At 39.6% G+C, this 21,487-nt stretch overlaps 1 protein-coding gene across 22 annotated transcripts in view; it reads right to left on the reverse strand.

Moving 5' to 3' along the window:
• KIAA1217 (KIAA1217 ortholog) overlaps positions 1-21,487 on the reverse strand; it is a 360,062-nt gene that overhangs the window by 196,747 nt on the left and 141,828 nt on the right. The window lies entirely within an intron of this gene.

Genomic DNA, 21,487 nt, shown 5'->3' on the forward strand with positions numbered 1-21,487 from the left:
AGTAAGTGGCTGTATAACTCTGCACTGCACAGCATGGAAAAATCTCATTTCAAAGATTTCAATTAAGTGGAAGCCAAATCAATAGCTAATCCATATGCTAGACCCCAAGATCAGCCTTGGTACAGCAATGATGAAAGGTGGGCATTAGCTGAATTCAACAACTGAGAAAATAGAAGGTCCTTTGGTTTCAGGGTGTGTTTGGGTTTGCTAGGCTTTCTTAAAGTGTTCTCTGTCTCTTCTTCACTTCTTCAGCTTGGAACACCTCTCCTCCTCTCTTACAGGCCAAAGCAAAGGGCTTTGCACAACAGCTTGCAAAACCCATCTCAGAGGGAGTATCAGTATCTCTGTCATTAAGGGATTTTGGAAGAGAGATTGATGCTGCAGCATCAGCATCTTAAGAAAGGTGGAAGGCCAGAATTGTCTCAGTCTAGTCCATGCCTTCACCCTGGGATCTGGTTTTAAATCTTGAAAACACAGCTGTTCTGTGAGCACTTTAGCCTTCACAGCCTTCCCAGGACTCTTTTGTGGAAACTGTGTTGACAAAAAAACATTCTCCACAAGATTTTATGTAGCATTGGGTTGGTAATCACAGTCTTCTTCAATACAGCATGCCACTCCTAGGCCTAGCAATCCCTTGCTTGTATGTTTTTCCAACCTCTCTGCAGACTTGGAAAACAGAGAAGCCATGGTCTAGACTTTAATACTAATATGTGAGGTGTAAGAACTGTAACAGCACAACAGGATCATCACCTTCCATAAAGAGCAACAAAGAAAGTCCTTCCTAAGGACATACCCTCCCCCATCTCTGATCAATTTTAGACAATCTGATCAATGATCAGGAAGATGAGTTCTCTGGACTCCTCTATGAAGGTTTCATTTGCTGTATCAGGAACCCAGGCTGCTCATTTAGGGGTTGAAGTTCCATGACTAGAAGTCAGTCATCTTTGAGAATAACAGGCTGAACTAGAAATCATCACCTCACTGTAACAAAATGGCTTTTTACAATAGAAAATTGCAAATTATGGGCACATGCTCCATCAGTACAAAAAAATCACCACAAACTGAAAACAGAAACTTGGAAAAACAAGCGTGCAGGAAATCCAGAAAGAACAGCATTGAGGTCAACTTGAAGAGGAAAAGAGCTGAAATTGAAGGATACTCTCTACTGGGAAAAGTCTGAAGAAATACAGGAAAAATATCTCCACAAGTTTTCTGGCAAAGAAATACTCCATTAGGAAGCAAGGAAATAAAAATTCTCCTGGGATAAAATGCAGAGAGAGGTGCTTGATAGCTTATGGCTACCTGCCATCTGATTAACAGTGAATGCTCCTACCACAGAGGCAGCAGGTATGAAAATGCACTGATATACTAAAATTCTGTCCTAGGAAAGCATGTGACGAAACTTTTAATTGATACTACCAATACTTGCCCCTCCAAAATGTCAATAAAATTTGTTACAGATTTATTCAGTTGATTATTTTTGTTTCATATGAGAAAAAGGAGTGCCGTCTCAGAGTAATTAGGTTGCCATACCAAAATCCGTGTTCATTTAAACAGCAGACTAAATGCAAACAGATGCTGTCTTGATTTCTCATTTAAAGTCCAAGAAAATGGTTCCCAGTGCAGGGTCCCAAACTATGTATGGCCTGTTGCAGGGCTCTTCAAAATTGAAATCTTATTTTACAGTGCCCAAAAAGCATTCTTACACACTCAAACTTCCTCTTTTTGGAAGAGAAATGGAAGGAGGATAGTAGCAGGACCCAATTGGAGGCTGCAGCTATTTTGCATAAAATTGCTATTTAGCAGTGAATGAAGTTTTTATGTTTTTTACCATATCCTCATTTTACTCATCATGTTATCTCTGATTATGAAGTTACAGAAGGTAATACTTTTCTGTTAATACTTTTCTCTTTTTTAATGAAAACCCATTCTGACTGTAGCCTCCTCTGTCAGAGTCACCCTGGACACACAGCCAAGGTGTAGGTGGGGAAAAGCAGTCACTGCCAGGATAATACACCACAGCTTAAACAGAGACTCAGAACTTTCATTCCAGTTCTTCTAAAAACTTGGTGTGTCCCATTTTGCCTTAATTCCCTTCCAGGAAGTAGGGGTGTAACCTGTGACAACTTGCTATTGCTGTGCATGCCTGTTTTGCTGCTACAGAGGTATATTTTGAAGGTTCATCTTTGCACTCCTCACAAGTAGCCCCTTAAATACCCATGGTAACACATTTCATAAGTGGCCTCTGCAGTGAAAATGTGTCAGCATCATCAGGGACATTTGTTTCAATGATGCAGATAATGCTTTTATCTCAGCTACACCCGTCTTCAAACTAATAAACTAATTCTTGTAATTCTGGTTTTGACAATCCTTATGACACAGAGAGCAAAAATTGTATACAGATTAATTCCATCCTCCAGACAAGCTGAGCCAGATCCAAGGGGGAGACAAGGCATGCCTAGAAGTCAGAGGAGGGCAGAGGCTTTCCCAAATCCAACACACAGCAATCCTATCACTTCACCTCACACCTTCTTGGAGCTCTGTCCTCTGCTGCCACAGCAGAGGTTTTCCCATCTCTATCAGCCTGATAACCAGCATCCAGGGCACCATCCTGGCAAGAGGAAGCCAGGGACAAAACAGCACAGGCCAAGGTGACAAATAACATGTGAACTTATGCTAGTTCTGTGGTGACAGCACAGTACCTGGAGCACCTCTAGCTCAAGAATAGATTAAGACCACAGGACAAGAACCCAGGTAGTGCTCAAATAGTGCTCAGGTAGTTCTCTTGGATTTATGACATTTAAAACAAATCCTGAGTGGGTGCTGCCAGCTATCACTATCTCACTGCCTGTGCTGGAGTGTTTGGCATCCAAGAGGTAGGGAGTAAATCTGATGCTGAAGACATGGGTATCACTTCAGACTCAGCTGAATATCACTAAAAAATAGTCACTCCTGTGGCCTTAAAAAGAGATTTCTGAGATTATAAGCATTTTAGAGTCATTTAACTTAAATTCTTATTCTGATCTGGCTGCATTCCCACAAAGACAAATTACACTGATTATTAAATTGGTGTAAAAAAGCTACACAGAACTTGGAGCACTTTTGTCAAACTAACCAAGTAAAAAACTTGTAATTTAAGAGCCCACTAAAACAATATAGAGAGCTCCACCAATGGGTTCAAAAGCAAGCAAAAACCAAACAAACAGAAAAAAACCAAAACATCTGAGGGACAGAAGGCTGGGAAGCAGCTTGTATTGGGTTTGCTGGGGAAGGTTTTGGTAGTGGAGGGACAGGGGGCTACAGGGGTGTCTTCCATGGGAGGCTGCCAGAAGCAATCCCTGTGTCTGATAGAGCCAATTCCAGCTGGCTCCAGGATGGACCCACTCCTGGCCAAGGCTGAGCCCATCAGCCATGGTGGCTGTGCCTCTTGGATAATGTATTTAAGAAGGGAAGGAAGCCATTGCACAGAAGTAATTGTGGCCAGAGAAGAGAGGAGTGAGAATACGTGAGACAATCACCTCTGAAGACATCAGTAAAGAAGAAGAGGAAGGAGGTGCTCCAGCAGCCAGAGCAGAGATTCCCCTGCAGCCCACGGCAAAGAAAGTGTGGGGGCAGGTTGTGTCCTCACAGCCCACAGACATCAGTGGGGGAGCAGAGGTCCACCTGCAGCTCATGGAGAACCCCACGCTGGAGCAGCACCCCAGAGGCAGCCGTACCCCCTGAGAAGCCTGTGCTGGAGCAGGCTCCGGGCAGGGAGGAGCCAGCTCTGGAGCAGGTTTGCTGGCAGGACTTGTGACCCTGTGGGGGACCCACGCTGGAGCAGAGGTGAAGGACTGCAGCCTGTGGGAAAGATTCATGCCAGCTTGATGGAGGACTGTCTCTGCTGGGAGGGAGCCCATGCTTGAGCAGAGGAAGAGTGTGAGGAGTCCTCCCCCTGAGGAGGAAGCAGCAGCAGAAACAATGTGTGATGAACTGACTGTTACCCCCATTCCCAATCTCCCTGCACTGCTCACAGTGGGTGATAGAGAACCAGGAATAAAGATAAGCCTGGGAAGAAGGAAGGGTTGTGTTTTAAGATTTGACTTCTCATTATCCTACTCTGATTTGATTGGTAATAAATTAGACTAATTTCCCCAAGCAGAGTCTGTTTTGTCAGGGATGGTACCTGGTGAATGATATCTCCTGGTCCTTGTCTCAATCCACAAGCATTTAATTACATTTTCTCTCTCCTGCCCAGCTGAGGAGAGAAATGACAGACCAGTTTTGATGTGCTCCTGGCATTTAGCCAGGGTCAACCCACCACACTGCTTCATTAAAAAACAATAAAATGAAAATTCATTATAGTGAAAAAGAAAAGCATTCATCTAAATATACAAGACTAATAGGAGAATATTTCTGTAATATTATAATAGTTTTACTGTGCTAATATACCTTTTTAAAATTAAGGATCATTGACTGGCAAAAGGTGAAAATTAGTAGTAAACATAAGAACCAAAAACGCAAATTACAAATAAAGAAGTGGTTACTGAAACTTCAAAGAAGATACATATACATTGCTTGAATTGGAATAGAATTTATAGAATCACAGAATAGTTTGGTTTGGAAGGGACCTTTAAAGATCATTTAGTCTAACCCCAAGAGCAAAATGGACACAAAAATGGACCTTTGAAAGACAGGTGAACCTCTGAAAAGATCATAGTAAGGGCAAACAGCAGTGGATTTTGATTCACAGAACTGCAACATCCTGAGGATGAACAGTGGAGAAGAGGAAGAAAGTCTCACTGTAATTAAATTAATTTAATAACCTCAGCTGTGCTATCTCTGAGATGGGTTAGAATCAGGATTCCTATTGTAAATTAATCTCTCAAGAGAGGGCATGGGGGCAGTAGAGGAAAAAGGTGCTGTTCCTAAAAAAAAGAGCTATTCTGTAATCAACCCGTGTTGGTCAGAGAGAAAAGCCAGCCAGGTAAAGCCATCTGATCTGGAGGGATATGTGCATGACTCAGAGGAGACACACAGAGCTCTGGGGAGTTTTCAAACATGAGGGACAAATTGAATGCACAGAACACCAAACTATCCTACTTACCCAGCTGCACAAGCAAATTGGGGTTGATTTGTTATTATTACATGGAAGTTTTCTGTGCTGTTACACACATGCTAAGAGTTGCAAATATTTAGTGCTCAAAGCCATGAATTTACCTCATGCATGCACTGAAATACAACAGGAAAGTGCATGACTCCATTTATGCTGTCTTCTTTTGCCTTTCCTACAAAACTGAGAGAAAAAAATTGCTCTTAACACAAATACATTGTCAGAGTTTGGAAGTAGATCTCAGAAAAAGCAACTCACCTCTTCAAGGGAGCAAAAGCCAACTAGTGAGAAGTAAAGGAAGAAGCAGCCACAAACACCTAAAAATAGAAAGTCCAGTAGGAAGTTCCCCTACAGAGATTTAATCTGCTATTGTACTCAGATCCTGGCATTACGAGTTAAAATCGACAAGAAGCTATCATCTTTAATACATCATCTCCTTCCTACTGTTCTTTAAAGCAAAGAAGCTGATTAAACATCCTGCCACACTCTGGTAACCTTAACAGCACATTTCTTCATCTTGCACTGAAAAAGGTCAGTCACATGTTAAATTGCTCTTCTTTGTGTGAATTTACACTCAGCACAGACTAAGTCAATAAGGGCTGAACTTCTGATCTTTTCAACCAACCAAGCACTTAAAAGTAGGACATTGCATCTTATTTCAGAGAGATGTTAAAAATTCAAGTATTTCTTGCTCATTTAAAAAGTTTGACTTTTACATTTGCTTACTGAAGATCCAGATTAACTAGTGTGGTATATTTTACTAGAATATTAATATCTCCCAAAGCACTAAAAAAGCAAACACTTTTACCTTCATGTTATAAAGCAGTAATGATCTTAAAGGTTATAGCTTTACTGTTCCCTAAAATGTAAGCATAAAATTCAAATGAATGTTTTAAGGCTTTTAATAAAAAAAAATAAAACCAAAAATACAAATGTGAAATTATTAGACATTAGCATATATTAGCATTTATTTTATTTAAGAAGTAGTATCAATCCATACACACTTCTCCGAACAGTTGAACTACTGACTAAAAAGAGAACATTTCTGTACAACTGCCAAAATCCCATTTGTCAAAAAGTGTAATTATTCTGGGGAATACAGCGGTGGGATCTGGGAAGAGCAATTTTTGAGGTTCTTGCTGTTGCCTGACAATTCTTTAGAGTTTTTGTGCCTTTGGGTACCTGTTGAAGTTGGTAGGAAAACATGTTTGTTTTTTAAAGGCACAAGGTTGAAGGTTCTGCTGGGTGATACTTGTCACATAAGACACCAAGCCATATGTTCCAAAGCATACTTATAATCACTTCCCTCTCACCTGCATGAAAATAAAAACATGTGGCTTCCCTAGATTGCCATGGCAGCACAAGGAGTCAAAAAACCAGAGGGGGATTGTGAGAGGACTTCCCAAACATTTTCCTACACAGATAAACAGGCTGACTATTACATTTCCACCCTGTCAGTACAGGTGTTTTGAGTGGTAAAGATCTTTGTTCTTTGCACAGCAGAAATACTACAATTCTGGCTGGGGAAAGGAATGATGGACCAAACACCTTTCCAATATGTACAGTAAGTATGAAAATGAAGGTGATTTCTGAGTTTGAAACCAGCAAATCTGTGAGTGTGATTCAACACCACCACTGCCCTTTGGGACAACAAGGGAGTTGGACTGGACAGAGGAATTCTCCTTCCACTCTGTGGGCTCCCAAACAAAAGTTGTTGCTAGAAGGTCAGAGCAGCACTAAGTCCAGGCTTGTGTGCTAGGGAGCTCCAGCAGCCCCTGGCACCCTGTTAGCCCCAAAGGGGCTGTGAGACACTCTGCTCTCTGGAAAGCCAGGACGTGCTCCACAGATGAAGGTCTGGTGTATTTTGCAATAGTGCTGGGTCACTGAATACAATCTGCAGTGTAACTGTGGTTAACAGACATCCACACTCTGGGTTTTACGGGACCTGTCAAATGAAGATGAAAGGCAGTACTGACCTTCACCTCAACTCCCTTTGCTTTTTGTACTTTAAGTACAGCTATCTGGATAAGTAAAGGGAGACACTCCATGCCACCCTGCAGTACACCACCTGTACTCTCTTACCTGCATCTAGAATGAAACCAAGACCTTTAAACTCCACTCCCCTTTCCCCTCTCTGTGTGCTTTAAAGCAGTAATAGGTACCATGTTTTGGTACACTGTTACTTTGTCCCCTTGGTATCTGTGACAGTAAAGAAAGGACAGGCAACTATTTATGGCTATCCGCTGTTAATAGTGCACACAGAAATCCTGATTGCAGAGGAAGCATAAACCTCTTCCTCACAGGATAGAAAGACAATATATCACAATCTGAATACAATGCACTTATTGCTCTTAGTATTTGCACCTGGTAACCTTTGAATCCAGTAATACAACCTCAATATTCTATAATACAGTGCTAATAGAGAATTTCTTCAATATGCAAACAAAAGAAACCAATTCTGTCATGTGAAACAACTGTTCAAGATACTTCTGGAGCATAAATTTTCTTATTGTTTCTCAAAAATATGTACAAAACCACAGAATTCCTTGTGTTCCCCTTGCTATACACACACACTGCCCAGAGACACTGGGCACTCATACTAAGCACAAGAGGTAACAGCACCTCTGGAAACTCCCTCACAGAAAAACAACAGAGAGGATCTACAAGAGCCCACCAGTTAGGAAATTAAGCAAACCAAATGTGTAAGAGAGGAGCAAATGAAAGGTGGCTTTCTTGCAGCCTCAGCTGCTGGGAATGCAAGGAGCCCCTTGCACAAGGAGGACCAACCTACCCCACACAGCTCCCACCAGTACCACAATGTTTTTCTGCAATAGAGAACTTTCAACATGTAAGAGAAATTAGATTTATTTTATTTTAATTCCAGGCTCCCAAGACATAAGCCATAGCTTTGTGATCTTTAACTTGTTACGAGGTGGCAGTGTTGCTGCAGGAAGACATCCCTTCTTCCCTCAACTGCTCACTTCCAGTCCCTGTCCCCACAAACCTCTGCACATCCACGCACTGAACCATGACAGCTCAGAGAAGTGACTCTGCTGAAACTAACCTCAAAAAAAAAGCTCTTCTGTTCTTTCTCTGGGTTAGTTGTTTCACTGCAAAGCATAACTCATGCTGAGACTCTATTAGAAAGGAGGAAATGATTAATTGTATGTTGAGTCAATTACTTTAATTGATAAAAATATTATTCCATATACTTTATTGGAAAGCTAACAATTTCCCCCACCAATTCCAGTAACAATCAGGATACCTTTTTATGCTTTTAAGTTAATTTAAACTCTCTTTGATATTGCACCTGTTGAGACACTTCATAGGTGTGCTGAACATAAGGCACAGAAGATAATTACTTTGGTCTACTTGGCAGAGGGTAGCCTATAGGTCTCACTACATCAATCTCACCTAGTCTTGAAAGCAAAGAGGTTCTGAACATGTTCAAGTTGGAGTGAGAGCTCTAAAGCCCCCCCAAAAATGCAACCACTTTTGGTGCAACATATGGCAGCAATCCTGTGTAAGCAACATGTACAATAATTTTTTCAGAGGAAAAATGAAGAGGAAGATCTCTGCTTGAAACTGAAGAGAGATTTATCCCACAAAAGTATGCAGCACATCATTACCCAAAGCAGAAGAAAGGCAGGACATCAGTATTCAAGTGTTATGGGAACTTTAACAGGGGATTTGATGTGATGTCCAAGTGAAATGCCAGTTATAGTTTGCACAGTGACATCAGACAGACAATACAGTTTTGCTGAGAAACTATTAATTTAATGTTACGGAAGCAAAATATTAAGCTATGAGGTTTCATTATACTCAGAGCTTTTGACCCTGGTTTATCCTGGAGTTCAAGCCCTGATAATCTATGTGCTTGAAGCTTCTTGGTGGATAATGGAAAATTCTGCTCCATTTCCTCTGGGACTTCATGCTCATTAGTCACAGCATACCAATTAAAAGCTTTGTTAGAAAACCAGAGGAATGTGACACAGCACATGTACAAACCAGGAAGCTTCATTCACATATAACATGGATGAATGGCTCTGTATGGAAAGCCAAGCATTGTATTAGCAGGTCGTGTGCATCGGCCTGCAAGATCAACAAAAGACATGCAAAAATTTTTAACTCAGCACTCTCACTAGGCAACGAATTTTCATTTTGAACAATGGGAGTTACAGTATTTTTCACAGCCCACACCTTCTTTCTAACCAAAGGTAAAACATTTTAAAAGTTGAGTTTTCTAACTTTGCTAGTTTGACAATTATCTAGCAGGAAATCACTAAACATCATCAGCTACCAACCAGATTCTTTCCTTAACCATCAGAGGTGAAGCTGGGGTTAGTGCCCTGGCAAGCTACTTATGACTAGAATAACAACCATTTTCAAAAGGGATTATTGCCACTATGAACCACTGTCAAGTATCCATACCAAACACAGCAATTCTCAATTAAGGGAAGAATAGAACTCAGCGTCTGTGCTCTGATCATGCAGTTAATAACTGACTCCACCTCAATCAAAACAAAAGTGGGATTTAACATGCAGATTGATTTTTGCAACAGTTTGTGTTACCATTCAATGCTCAATCATTTATTACAGAATTTAAAAAAATAATGGTCAGCTGTAGTAGTAAAAACCTAAATTTGCTACATTTTATTAACCCTTTAAGGGTATCCCAGCATTTCCCACAGTGAATGAGCTGCTCCCAGGAGGTTTTAGGGTTAACATCTTCTACTGACAGCATGCTGTAAACCCAGAAGAGGCAATAGCTCTACCTTTCAACTTCTATTTTTATTTCTATATTTCAAATGCAGCATAATTTATATGTTTAGCATATTTCTTATATTATAGACAGAATACTTTGTAAAATATTCCATCTGTGACAGGGATGATCACATTAGAGTTTATTCCTCCTCCACCACACTGGGAACATTGCTTTTTTTCCTGCCCTTTTTCTTACCAGCATATCCTTACATCCTTTATCCTTGGTGATGGCAACTCATCAGATGGGGCCAAAAGCCAAAGGTGGTGACCACACTCCCAGCACCTCTGCAGCTCCCACTTTGCCCTGGGGGTCCAGGTCCTGGCAAGGGACAGGGACAGCTCTTGTCCCATCTGACCAGCACAGTGCCAGGAGGTGGCCAGGGGGAAAGAGGCAAGAAATGATCTTCTTCTTTCTCAGCTGAGCCTCATCAAAAATTGTTGGTTATGGACATTGGTCCCACCAAGCACAGAAGTTGAACTTCACTCTTAAAAACTGCTCCTTACAGAAATCTTAACTCAGTATCCTTTCTTTTTAACTACAACTAATTGCATCTAAATTTGGGAGCACTTAAACTAAATAATTGTTTATGTTGTATGAAGGAAATTCCTGCTTAGCCAAACCACCCCCCACCCCTCCAGTTTACAAATCCCCACTGTCAGGAGTGGTGGCACCGTGCTGCCTCGCTGAAGGAATGGGCCCTGCTGGGCTGGGGATTCCTTGGGTGGGGCTGCAGTTTCATCCATCGCTGCAGAGCACAGCCCCACTGCCTGCAGGCCCTCCCACCTCTGCACCTGCAGGGACCCAGGAGAATCTCCTCATGACTTGAGAAGGGAATGGCATCTGCTTCCTCCCCAGGTATCAGAGGCAAGGTGGGAGCAAAGCTGGCGATGACTCAAAGAGACGCTCGGAAGGCAAACTAAGGAAACAGAATGGCTCCTTCTCCTTCTCCAGCACCTCCCAGCCACAGCTGAGACTTGCTCTTACAAAGGCTGTGGTTTTCCTCACATTTACATCCGGTGTGAAGCTGCTCAATGGTGTGCTTAGTGAAGGTAGAAACACAACATGAGAAATGAAATGACAAATAGCCAGCTTCCTTTTATTAATTCAAAGAACAGGATTAAAGCTGCTCAGAACACCTATTTCTTCCTTCAGTTTTCACAGAGCTTTTAAAAAAATCTATATCCTTCTTGGAAGATGTGAGAAGGAGACAGAGTAGAAGCTCTATGGTATTTTGAAACCAAAGAGCTAAGATGTCCTTTGGTTTAGCATAGCCGTGCATCCATATCCCCACTAAGATCCAAAATAAATTTTAGATTCTTCATTTGCTTTTTGGATTTTGAGCACTTAAGTTATAGGCAGGTAATATTCGCATCATTTTCATTTTGTAACTATAATGCTGAGAGTCTTTTTTCTTTTCCTGGAATCAGAGGTTTAAATTTGCACTTAGGATTCCAGGAGCTGGAACACCAAGAAAATCTAAAATTGGAAAAAGATATAAGACTTTTTTTTTTTATATCAATGTCAAAGACAGTTAACTTCAAACTATATATTTATGGGTTTACAGTCATACTAAATAAATTAATAAGAAAGTAATTTTTTAAAAAATCCTTTCCCCATCATCTTTTTTCTAGATCAGTCTGATGCCTGCTAACACACCATCCTAAAGTGAAATAGTTTTAGGAAAGTAATTTTTTCTTAATGTTCACCAGGGCAGCTCACAGTCTCTCACTAAAGCAAAGTATCTACCCTTTTATTACTATAATTTTTCAAGCTGCCTTTGTATTTGATGGCTACAGCTGCATGTATTATCTTAAGAGAGTTATATTCTCATTCAATGGCACATTAAAAATATTCTCTTGTTAAATGGAATTATATTTTAGTGTAAGTGGAAATAATTGAAAAACTACCAGTATGTGCCTATTACTCTAGTCACCTACTTTAAAAAATTGTGGAAATAAATTACTTATGAATGAATGGAAGAGAACTACAGATAAAATATTTTGGTTCAGATACCTGCTTACAGCCCAAATCATAAAAGTTACTAAAAAAATAAACCCTGAAATACATATATATAGATAGATTGAAGTAATTTATCAGTTTTCATCATGAGGAAGGTCAAAATAAGTTTCAATATAAAAAAAAAATTCTTCCCTGTACAGGGAAAATATTTCACATTTTATTTACAGTAGCAGAAGTCCCAAGAAAAGGTACTTACTCCTAATTTTCTTGTTAAAACAATCAAGATTTTCCAGTTAACAAACAAATACAAAGCACTCAATAGTTATTTGGTGAGATTTTTTTCCTTAGGGGATTAGTGAAGTCTCTTGAGCTTTTTCTATTCTTCTACATTTCTCATCATACCCCATTCTAGATTTAAAAAAACCCAGAACTTTTATTAAAATTACATATCTTTCTAATGGATAAAAATGTAAGGCAGCAGAATCACCCTGAGCCTTTGAACAGATCCCTTGTACTCCCAGTGACATCTATTGCCACTTCACTCTCACATGTCGCAGCACTGTGAAGATGCCTGAAGGAAAAGGAAAGGAGCTCTGAATTTGTGTGTGCTAAAGGATTTCCTGCTCCAGGCTCCCGGTGAGGCACAGATTCCAGGGCTGAGGAGCTGATGTGCTCAGGTGTCCATCTGCAGGCACCCAGAGCACGAGGGAGGGATGCGCGCCCAGCAGTCGAGGGATGCGCTCGCTGCCTTGCCAGGCCACCCCCAGTCCCAAGCAATGCTCATCCTCAATGCCAAAAGATTGCTTTCTACCTTCTGATTTTCCACATTCAGAAACTAGTCATTTTTCCAATCGTGTTTCAGTTTATAGAAACACATAAAGTTACCTGTGGTGTACCCAGAGTCTGTGCTTAGCTGTTTCTCTTCTTTCCTGTCCACAGACATCTGTCCTTCCCCTCCATCCTTATCTAAGATAAGCAGCTTCAGTTTACACACTCAGTACCTTGCAAAAGCATAGTCTGGAAAATTAATTCTTGAAAGGATTAATATTTTTTTCCTCTCTCATCACAAATATGTTTCTGCTTCTGTAGACAACATGTTCCGCTTTGCAGACAGAGGGGGCACTGCCTGCTCTGGCAAGAGCATTCCTCTTCCATACAAAAGGAAAACTGCACATAGTCCAGTCAGGAATAATTCCATTCATCAGAGTAACATGGTCTGTCATACTGATGCAGCCATCTGCAGGCAAACCAGGGTGAAAAACCTCTCCTTGCCTGCCTTTGATTTCATGGTGCAGTGCAATGGAAACCCTTGAAAAGAGGCTCTGAGTCCTGAAGGTGCTTATTTCACACTATCTCATAGAAACATCCTATGAGTGCAAGAATCAGTAATTTTCCCCTTGAGGAGTCAGATAAATCCCTTGCCTCCTAAATTTGTCAGAGGTTTCTTCTCTACCATTGGCCCCCTGTGTCACACATGGGCTCCTCTGCTTGATTATCCAGTGCAGGGGTGTGAAAAAAATCCATTCAGCCACTTGGATAACTTTGAAGGGCAACTAACTTTATATTATGCAATGGCAGGGAAAATATGGCCTAATGTTCCCACCCCTTATTTTAAGGAAGATGTGGTCTTCTGGCCTTCACAGCACTCAAGCTGACTTATTTCTACAGCCATGGACTGGGCCATCAAAGCATTAAATTTTCATCCTCAGGACCATGTTCATTCACTTTCACTTCATCCAAACATAGACAGTGGCCCATCACAAAATTAGTAGAAAGAAAAATATGCAGCGAGAACAGGAGAAACAGCATAAACTAAAGCCAGACACAGTGAGGCAGCAAAGGGAAATAAAAGCTTGTTACTAATGGGGAGAACAGGAGGTGAAAAAGCTGAGGGAGGGCAAAGGAAAGGTAAGAGAGTAAGATGAAATGAAGCTAAAGGAAAGAAAAACATAATGAATAGAAATAACATTTTAAACCTTGAATACAAGACAAACTTTGACTATGTGTCACATGTGCAACCACAAATTGCATTATAGAAACTTATTTTCACGGGGGATGGTGAGCTGGACACTCTATTGACACCATATTCTCTCTTGAAGCTCAGTTGTTCAGAGGCTAAAACTATGTCATTCATACAAAGGAAGAAGGCAAAGTGTGAAAACTGTATATCCAGATATGAAAGACAAGAACTGACTTTACTAATGTGGATTAATGTATTACCTAAGCAAAAGTTATGTAACTTCATCATTGCTCAACTAAACAAGCAAATAGCAAAGCTGGCTATTACAGCTTGCTAAGGAAGAATTGCCTCTATTTATAAATTTCAAAAAGGAAATATAAGCTTTTAGATGTCTTTTCTTCATTCCTTTAGGGGGCTTTTTAAACAGAAAATAGAACATTAAACTTGGACTGTCCCACTTTCAAAGTTGGAGCTATGTGGTGCATCTCCCCATACTGACTACTCTCCCAAGTAAGAATTTGCAATCTCTCTCAGCAACTGAAGCAAAGATGATTTTAGCTTTGATAATGATTGGTGAATTTCAAATAGTTTGGATAAGCAAACCCCAAAAGTTCAAAATGAATATTCAAATTTTGTTACACAGCATGGTCTGCAAATTGAGGATAGAAATCTCAGATGATAGCTATCTTAGATCTTCTCCAAGATACTCTGCATGCCCTAGTTATGTCTAAGCAGGAAATAACACAAAAACCACCAATATATTTAGTGATGAAATGCAGAGTTGTTCTGAACACTCAAAAGAAAAACATTGAGGGAGAAGATGCACTGAGAAATCACAAACTTGCAACTAGGCTAACTTTATAATGGGCCCATCCCTATTCCACCTACATTCCTTCACTAGCACATCAGGTTTTTTTCCTGAAATAAGCAGTCTCCCACCTGCAGAGAGTCCCACTGGTTACTCATCATTGCCTGGCAGAGAAACCCCTCCACATGCTCACACCCACTGGTGACCTTGCTGAAACCTGAGAACAGTGCAAATCCAGGACAAAGCCATATCCAGTTCTTCATCCCTGCAGGGCTCAAACGTTTGCCTGGCACAGGTCACTCCTCCCCAGCCTGGCAGTGCCCAACTCAGCAGGGATGCTGAGCTGGCAGGTATGGGGACATCCTCCCCCACCAGGACCCTACACCAGATTCCCATCTCAGCACCACCATCATAACTGGGCTGGAAGCAATGCAATTGCATTGATGGAGCCAAAATTCCAAGAGGCACTATGTGTGAAGCAGGACTACCCATTTGAGAGGAAATGGCAGGATAGCAGCAGCCCAGCAGAGCTCATGGCTGGCTCCTGCCCTGTGGCAGCTGTCACAGATGCCACCCTCCAGCAGGAATCCTCCTGCCTCTCTGAAAATATTGTCTCTTCTATACAAGACTGTGGGCAATCGCCTAATATTTTTCCTGGGATTCATTTATTCACCAGGCTCTCCAAGTCTGTGTAAATGAACATCATTTACTTGAAGTGAATTGGAAAAAATAACAAACAAGCAAAACACTTAACCCAGTGCTCTAGTTCCAGGAACATACCACTGTATTGTTATCCTTGCCCTTAGAAATCTTCCACCACGTATTGCCTCCAAGGACAAACATTTTGGTGGAGGGAGAAAGTTCACAGCATGTCATCAAAGTTAGAGATTTGTTTTTGCTCACATTATGACTTACACATTTCACAAAATCAACAAACAATTTATGCTATTTCAGATATAGATCTTTTCCATCTCAATGGGACTTAATTCCTTCAAGCTGAAAAAGGAAGCCCAAAAAAACTGGAATAACTAAAGTGACATTATAGGAAACATAGCCTGAGGCTGCCAATATCTTCCTGTGCTGTTGTAGGAAAGACTGCATTACTGAGCTACACCAAACGCCATTTCCAGCAGAAACCTTTCCTTCTTCTTTGCTGCCATGAGGAGGATTACATTACACAGCACTGCACTAAGCCCATTTATACAATTCTACTTTTTAAATTGGGCTATAAAAATAATCAGCTCAACTTCTCACACTAATCATAGAATTATTAATACAAGGCACTAAGTACTCATATACTGTGAGATTTTCTTCTCTATGCTAAATATGAAAGTAATAAAGTTTATTCTTCCCAGAAGTTCTAAGAACTTATGTTTTATTGCAGAAAGGTAACATCAAAAATAATTACTGTTATAAATATACAGCAAAATATAGTAACATTTGGCATATATCAAGGGTTTATGTGAAAAACTTAGCAAAATGCCAGCTGCAGTATGTTTTTCTTCTTTTTCAGATGTACAGTGTAAAAGTCACTTTAACTAAGAGAAAGTAGAGAAAAATGTTTAAAATAAAAATGTTTAGAAATATAGGTAGGTTTCATTTAACAAAACTATCCAAACAGTAAAAAGGGGCCAAATTAATCTTAGTCTCCCCAGACAAGCAAAATTCTGTTTAAAAAACTATTGTGTACATAGTTTTTGAAGATATCAATATTATATGGGGCTTTCCATCTTTCTGAATCAAAAACACATGAGTTTTGTAATTTGCCAGTATATCACAATGCTACCTTTACCAGTATTATTTTAAAGTGTTCCCTCCCCATCTTTCCAGTGTCTCATTTCATTGGGAAGAGAAATCAATTTTATTACCAAGTCCCTTCCCTGTAAGCACTACATGGCAGTACATTACATACTTTTTTCTCATGAATCAACACATTTTCTTCTAAAAATTAGTCAGGTGCCTTGTCCCACTGTGCTTCATATTTGAAAGCTGCCTAAATTTCCAGCCCACAGATTCTCAAGATTAGTGTGCAATTATTTCTTTTTGCGCTAGAACTATCTTTTATGTACAAATCCTCCTCTGAGTGAGACAGCAACTGTATTTCCTCTCATCTTTCCTTTTTACAGAGTCAGACAAATCAAGGATTTTAATCTCCCCTCATAATATATCTCCTTTCCTCAAGGCGTTTTATAAACCTGCCTAGGCTCCTAAAAGAGTTTGAATTTACATTTCTTAAGTATATATGATCACACTGGCACAGATTTTTGTTTGTTATACTTTACACATACCTTATACCAAGCAGCACTAAGGCTTCCTTGCATGGGAAACAAATTTCCTTATACTGCCAGATGATCCATGCGAGAATCAAATCTGTCCACTTCCCACTAAAGTCTCATATTGATGCCTCAATTATCTTGTGATTAACACTCCCATGCCTGTCCAGCCTCTCCCTGATGCACGCTCCCAAGTGCATGACCCTTCACTTCTGACAGCAGTCTGTCACCCCCCTTGCACTATTTTCCAACTTGTATGCTCATTTCATTTCTTCTAAATGAAATTCCAGCCTTCAGCATAATCCTTCTGGTAACTTGTATCATCAAGACATTTTTCCTAGTATTGATGTTTGTGTGGTACAATAACATTTCCTAAGACTGACCCCATAGGCAGTCCTTGGGAAATCCTTTGGTGCCTTCCAACCCATCCTCCAGCTCCAATTTTCCTTCTAGGTGATGATTTCATTCTCTTTTCCTCCTACAATTCATTCATAATTCCAATGTTAACAAATCTCTACACAGCAGACGACAAATACAGTATTTTACTGAAGCCCATGTGGATATATCATTACTTCTTTTGTTTAGAGAATTAACTCAGCTATTTTTTCAACCAAAGGCATCAGCTTAGTCAGGCATGATCTCTTTGTGGAGATCCTACATTGTATCTTAACTTACTTACCATGTTTTGTGTCATTTGCTTATTCTTTCCTTAAATTTTTTTTTTTTTTTTTTTTGTAGAAGATTTTACATTCTATTGAGATTACAGTAATGCTCTTTAATGGAGTAATTTTTTTTTTTCCAATTTAAGTATTATTTTTCGTTTATTTCCCCAGGGAATACCAAATGATGGGATATATTTATTGAAAGTACTTGCTTTTGGAATATTATGCAAGTTCTTGGATGTGGATGATATGGTCTCTTCTGATTGAAACAATTACATAATTTAAGTTTTGCTTCCCCCTGGAGGTAAAAATTTCCATCTCTGCATAATCATTCCTATTAGATGCCCTGCATTTGTCCCAGGTTTGATAGAATCATTAAAATATGAGGAACACTACCTATTACATCTAAAACCCATCCATCTATATCACCATTAATGTCAAAATTCTATGTTTTTTTCCACTGACTGCATTTTTACTCTTCTTTACTTTTTGCAATTTTTATTTTTAGAAAAATAATTACATCTTTGTTAAGTAGCTTCTTAGACATTTACGATTCATTCTTATGTTTTCTGAATTTTGTGTAAGCTCTCTGTATAGGCCAATCCTCTTTCCATTACTATCAGACTCCTTGCTTATGCTTAATACTATTTTTAGGATGATTATTTATACAATGAAACATAGGGAACTGTTTTACAATGTATCTCAATTATATATTTTTATTATTTCTAGGAGGTTTTTTGAACCTTGGATGACATTCATGCCTGCCTTATATAGTAGTCTCTGCACTTTTTATTCCAGATTAATTAACTGCTGCCTGCAACTTCTCAAATATTTGTCCACTGGAAACCTTACAGACCTAGGTTGGTTCTGAGTCATTCTCTCCCTGTCCTTATTCCCATCCCATTGGATTCCCTAATCCCATTGGATTACTGTGACACTACCTCAGTAAAGCTTTTCTTTTAGTTTTTCTTCCTTTTTTTTTTTTTTTTTTTCCCCTTATTTATGGAGGTTCTGTTCTCATACCATCCTCCTTTTCTCAAAGCTTTATGCCCTTAATGTGTGCAGACACCCAAGTGATTCTACTTGCCAACACAAGCCTTCCTGGACTCACTGCCATTTTTTGGGTAACACCTAATTTCCCTTTAGCATGGATAGTTTCTATGCATCTGCCTGGATCCTTACATTGATGCAACAATTCCACAATCCACACTGACCTCACCCAACTCTCAGCCAGATACAATGGGATTTTTTCCACAACTAAATCTTCATGTCAAAATTTTTTACAAACAATGGAACTAGCTTTTCCTTGCTGGCTATCATCTCATAATATTGCTCCTTTATCCATTTTTGTAGTCTCATTTGTCCAATTTTAATTTCTCTGCACCTTCAAGGCTTGTACAGGATCACATGGGTGTCTCTTGCACTTTGTCCTCTGTCCCTTTTCATAAATTTAAAACTATTCTCATCAATCCCACAAAATGAAGGAACTGCATACTGTGTACCCACTGACAATGACCTTATTTTGTTTCTGACATATAATAATGAAGCTGACTCAAATTTTCTTGCTTTCAAATCTTCTCTGGGGATGATCTATTGAACAGATCTATTGGAGATCATCTCAGTTCTCACCTGTGTCCATCTTTTTATGGTCCTTGTTGATCCACTCCAACAGGAGTATCACAGTCATTCTTCATTCAAAATAGCATTTGTAAGAACTTTTCCCATTCCTCTCATGTTTCTTTTCAGGTTCAGGTACCTTATGCCCTTACAAGCAGCAAATATTTTACTCTGCAGATCCCCTTTTGTGTCCCCATCTGGTCTCTGCAGGTAATCAATAATGATCACAATCTAAACTCAAAACATGCTTTAATTTTTAGACATCCATCTGACATGCAGGAACTCATTTGGGTTTTTTAAATTTCCTTTTGTAATTTAATGCACCTAAAATGCTGACAACAGGAGAGAACAACACTGAATAATTTTAAAGCAATGGTCTATCAGTATACAGTACATACTATTTTAATGCATTAACAATAACATCAGACAGACTCACAGCCCAGCCAAAAATTCTTAACCTCTTTACTCTCTCTCATTTTAATGTCTTTGAGTCCAATTACAGTCATCTATCAGTACTGTCATAAAGAAACCCAGATCTCAAACTACCCCTTCAATGCAGTCTAGACTTTACTAGATGCAATCAGCAGTATGATCCCAAAACTTTCCCCTATCTCTTGTTTCCCCAATAATTTATAATGAGAAGACTTTCATGGAACCAGAAGAGTTGTCTTTAGATGCATTATGCTCAATTGTCCAGATACAACATTTATAAGGCGTCTTGAACAATACTGAAAATACTAAAACTTCAGCTTAGCAGGAAGGAACATGCTCATTCCAGATATCCATTTATTTTAAAGTCTACATTACAGCATTTGTTAAAGTGAACTCAGGGAGACTGAATATCTGTTTTATTTATCTGAACCAGTTCTTAAAACTTGAAAGGAACATTCTCCAGGATATCTCACAGGATGCAATTCCTTTAACAAATGGCACGTCTGGATTTAATAAGTGGACACATTTCTTTATAAACTGTAGAAACTGTTAAAAAGGCTTTCTTTGGAGTCAAATGTATTGGAAATAAGGTAGAAGAAATAACAGAACCTTTTAAAGGTAATGTTTACATTACTATATTAAGATGAAGTATTTCATAAGATAGAAGCATACTATTAGATTAACCTAGCTGCAAATTTTAAACCTGATGTTAGAGACAGTAAATACCCACTAAGTCAGAGCGTGTATTGTGACACTTAGAGCACACTGATATGTTGCTGGTCAATGTTATTTACTATCATTGCATAGCCACCTGCTCAGCAGCCACATGCAATAAAGCATTGGTGCCCTGATCACAGCTCAGCCTTGCAGCTCCTCAGCTCCTCAGATGAGACTGTGCAGGTTGGGCAGGCTGCAGATAGAGCTCCCTCCCTGCTGCCCATGGGACACAGGGACACATCCTTGCACCTTGGCTGGTGAAATGGGAGTGTGCAGCCATCTCAGGGTACCTGGCTGAGGAAATGTGCTTTCCAGCTCCTCGCCTGTCCAGAGGCTCAGCAGGGCTGATTACACACAGCATCAGTGCGCTCAGGCTGCTTGCTGATGACAGATGAAGGGTGACCCAGTTCTTACAGACAGATGAAGGTGAGAGCAAAGCCAGACAGATAAATAAGGAATTGCATTACTCCTACTGTGCAAGAATTTTCTTAAGGCTAGGAGAAACCATAAATCTCGTTTGCTAACAAACAAAGCCTAAGCACTCTGTAGCCTGTATACTGAGTGAATGGATGAGTGACCAGTTAAATCTCCTAGTGCAAGTCACTCTTCTTCCCCTCCTTACAGCTGGTTGTCTCACATATCAAGACACATCAAAAAGCTGAAATCCTCATATCTATGAATATGGACTATGACTACTCAATAGAACTGCTGAATACACATCACTTTGCTTTAGCAAAAGCATGTGATAATTAAAAATATTTATGACAATATTTAGTACCAATGCAGATAGGGTGCAATTCATACAGATTGCATCATCCAAACCTACTATTTTCTTTGGTTCTTTGGGATTTTTCGCTCTGTTGGAAATTCAGAAGAGCTCTGACAGTTTCATAGCACTTCCCTTCTGAAAAAGTGTATAAATATCTTGTGTAGCTATCAAGGGTCTTAAAAATGCTGCTGATTTTACAAGGCTTGCCTGTGCAAAGATCACATAACATAGTAAGTGGTAAGGGTGCTTGCTTTCTTTACCTAAGTCTATATAAGTCCTGTTTCAGTGAACTAAGAAAGCAAAACAGGAAGCTCAGAGCTCGCACGTACTTCTTTCAATCCTTGGAAACATCTAATCACAAAATTAGAGCGGAAGTATTTAGAACTTATTTTGAAGTTACTGAATGTATTCTTTTGAAAATCTCTGAAGACTA

This window comes from Lonchura striata, chromosome 2 (genome assembly GCF_050655825.1).
Source record: "Lonchura striata isolate lonStrDom1 chromosome 2, ASM5065582v1, whole genome shotgun sequence".
In the NCBI taxonomy this organism is placed as follows: domain Eukaryota; kingdom Metazoa; phylum Chordata; class Aves; order Passeriformes; family Estrildidae; genus Lonchura; species Lonchura striata.